Raw genomic sequence first — 3,960 nt, forward strand, 5'->3', positions numbered from 1 at the left:
ACCTTGTGGTGGTGAGGCAGAATAACCTTGTGGTGGTGAGACAGAATAACCTGGGGGTAGTGAGGGAGAATAACTTTCTGGTGGTGAGACAGAATAACCTTCTGATGGTGAGGCAGAATGTTGTTCCAGAGAACTATTTTTCATTGTAACATGCAAAAAAATTAAATTGAAGTTACGAAGGGCATAAAAACCCTAGCATTTTACCCAATATACTTTCCTATTGGTTTTTCATGAAGCAATATAATTTCAGACTATTTTTTGTCGAAATTATACTGAGCACATTTTAGGTAAAGATTGACTATTCAAACCAACATGCTAAATCATGCACACATCTCATACATTATAGTCGGAGATTAATGAAAGTAGGACATGAGTACTTTGAAATCTAATAGTGCAACTTGTAACTCCAGCTTAACTGAGCTACCACACATAATCTGCAACTCTAGATGAGCCAGCCAACAGTTGTATCATATGCAGTCACGTTGTGACATATCAAGAGTGTAACTCTTTGATGGTACATAACAAATACATGCCATCACCACATATTTATCGATATATGTGATGGTAGTTCAGTTGGTAGCGGTGTCAATTTTTAACTGTATCCTTACAAAATGTGTGTTTAATTTGTATGTTTGCCAGTTTGGTACAAAACTATAAAACTATTCCAGCTGTCAAAATATTTTTACAAAGCAATGCCAATTATTAGCGGAATGACCAGTTTATAATTATTTGAACAGACCTATACCACAAGTTTAGCTTGTGTTAATAGGAACTATGCACTTGCATATCATATAGGTCTCTGTAATATTTCATAGAAACTTATGTAAACATACCAAGAGAGATGTTTAGAAAAACGTGTAGTTGAGATGTACCTGAAAGAAGCTCATTTAGTACAATGCACAAGCATGCAATAAAAATATTGCTGATTTTTAATAAATTAATAATATTAATCAGTAATAACAAAAAACTGGTTATATCATTATTCTGTGTATAGTAATGCTATTGACGTATAAAATATAGAAAATATCCCATATTTAAACCTCGTTTATATATTTCCATATCAATGCCTCAAATGAAACTTATTCATAATGCATGCTTATTTATAGTTTAACCAACATTCTCTGTAGTAAATGTTCAGCAACGCCATGAAAAAAATGCAATACAATCTAAAAGCTTCTCATAAAAGTGGCCGGATTTGGCACATCAGAGATAAAAAGACTTATGAGACATGACTACGACTATCTCAGTGTGAAGTTGTCTTTCTATACACTGTGCAGTTGTCTTTCTATGCAATGTGCAGTTGTCTTTTTATGCACTGCGCAGTTGTCTTTCTATACACTGTGCAGATGTCTTTCTATGCAATGTGCAGTTGTCTTTTTATGCACTGTGCAGTTGTCTTTCTGTACACTGCGCAGTTGTCTTTTTATGCACTGCGCAGTTGTCTTTCTATGCAATGTGCAGTTGTCTTTTTATGCACTGTGCAGTTGTCTTTCTGTACACTGCGCAGTTGTCTTTTTATGCACTTCGCAGTTGTCTTTCTATACACTGTGCAGATGTCTTTCTATGCAATGTGCAGTTGTCTTTTTATGCACTGTGCAGTTGTCTTTCTGTACACTGCGCAGTTGTCTTTTTATGCACTGCGCAGTTGTCTTTCTATACACTGTGCAGATGCCTTTCTATGCAATGTGCAGTTGTCTTTCTATGCACTGCGCAGTTGTCTTTCTATACACTGTGCAGATGTCTTTCTATGCAATGTGCAGTTGTCTTTCTATGCAATGTGCAGTTGTATTTCTATACACTGTGCAGTTGATTTACTATACACTGTGCAGATGTCTTTCTATGCAATGTGCAGTTGTCTTTCTATGCAATGTGCAGTTGTCTTTCTATACACTGTTGAGTTGTCTTTCTATGCACTGTGCAGATGTCTTTCTATCTCACACCCAAAATTACGACTGTAGCTTTTTTATCTTACTCTCACTCTGATATCATCTCCTTCAATTGATATATTCAGTCAGCCCTACACCGTGTAACATTATTTATTTGATGAGTATTTCTGAGTTGGTTAATTTTTGCCAACGCATTTGAGAGTCTATCCGTCTAAACATGAGCTCTAAGGCAAACAATAGAAGCTAAACTCAGTACACTTCGATTCAAGTAATATTAGTAACAACAATAAACCATAACTACAATCCTAGTAAATACAACTGTTGGGAATGGGGTACGAAATTGTAAAACTTTCAGTGGATTTTTGCAATTTACTTGTCAGCTGTGCTGTGCAATTAGATGATTCAACTAAATGTGGTCAAACTCAAGTTCACACACTTACAGGTATGTAACATGAATACTCCCACAATTGATAAACAGTTTGTGTTTTACTCTCGAAATAAACATCAGGGTAGTAAAATTAATAAAAGTGTCCGTTTATTGAAGAAAGCAAGTTACTTGATGGTCACAGCTGAGTGAGCGATAAAAATACAGTATAATGTCACCAAGATAGTTTGATAGTTTTAGCAAATAGTTGTGTTTCCTCTGCTGACTTCAAGAGGTTGTATTCTGGAGAGGGTTACAAATCTTTATGTTTTTAGCAAAGAATAACGAGTTGGTTTCAGCTTTAGTCATCGCTTCCAGAAGGCAGTAATATCTTAGTTCTACAAATCAAAATATTTAGGCAAAATATGGAAAAAGTAAGAGTTGTCCTCTCACCACTTTATAAACTTCATGTTGTTTGAAGAATTTTCAGACCCGTTCATTAATATCAATTCTAAAACAATTATTGCCAATGATTGAAGCAAAATGTTTTTTTTACGGAAAGGATGTTGGGATAAATAACTGTCTGTGATTTTATATCTTTGCTCAAGAGTTTTGGTCAAGTCTCATGGAGCAAAACTAACAAAAATATTTGAAAAAGAAAAATCTCTTCATAATTTTAAGATTAAAGGAAGGAGGTATTATCTAGACAAGTTTATAAAATAATTAGATCAAGCTCTCTATAGTCTGTTATCAAAGATTTGTAGAATGCCTGAAGCTGTGGTGCTACAAGTATTAAAAAAGTACTTAAAAAATTGTGTGTACAAAATTAGCTTGCTTTTAGTTAGCCCCAAAACTCAAGCTAATTGTCTCAAAGCTAATTGTTTTTAATAGTATTGATTCAAAGATAAATAACTCTATTGTTGCTACTGGCTAACTTGCGCCAATGATATACAGCCCCCCCATGGGGGCTGTATATCATTGCTTGCGCCCTCCAACCATTTTACACATTTTATGACAAAGACTTTAGCAACATCTGCTATAACCACTAATCATCAACAAACTCTCACACTAATATTAAACTATGCAACTATTGGGTTCAGTGTGGCAGCCTGTATATTTTTTTCATTGTATATCCAGCGCTTTCATATGATGTACATGATGATTTTTTTAATAAATCAATATTTCAATGGCTTTACTGGTTGTGTAAAAAAGCGAGCAAATAATGAGACTGATTCTTTGTGAAAAAAGCAATAAACTAATGCATCATTGAAACAGTTACAAGTGATACATCTGAAAGGCTAAAGCTATTCCTTGCATCTTAATAACATCAATGATATCAATGATATACAGCCCATTGGGGCTGTATATCATTGATGATATACAGCCCCCCTGTATATCATTGATAACATGTATATCATTCATCATAGCTTTAATTTCACGTATTTAAATGTTTAAAGTTTGGCTTAAGCTGAAAATTCAATATTTTATACAAGTTCAAGTCAAAAACGTCTAGACAAGCTTGCTAATGGTGGAATTACATGCATATTCTTGTCCAAACAACCGTGTACGTATATGTATGCGTGTGAAATTTGTGTTGACGAGTTGTATTAGTAACGATTCGATTTTAAAATGTGGCCCGTCGTCATAGCGAGCGAACTGGCGTAGAAGCGATTTGGCTGTTTCATGCGCGACTATTACGTTTGTGTTAAC

This window comes from Watersipora subatra, chromosome 3 (genome assembly GCF_963576615.1).
Source record: "Watersipora subatra chromosome 3, tzWatSuba1.1, whole genome shotgun sequence".
Classification (NCBI taxonomy): domain Eukaryota; kingdom Metazoa; phylum Bryozoa; class Gymnolaemata; order Cheilostomatida; family Watersiporidae; genus Watersipora; species Watersipora subatra.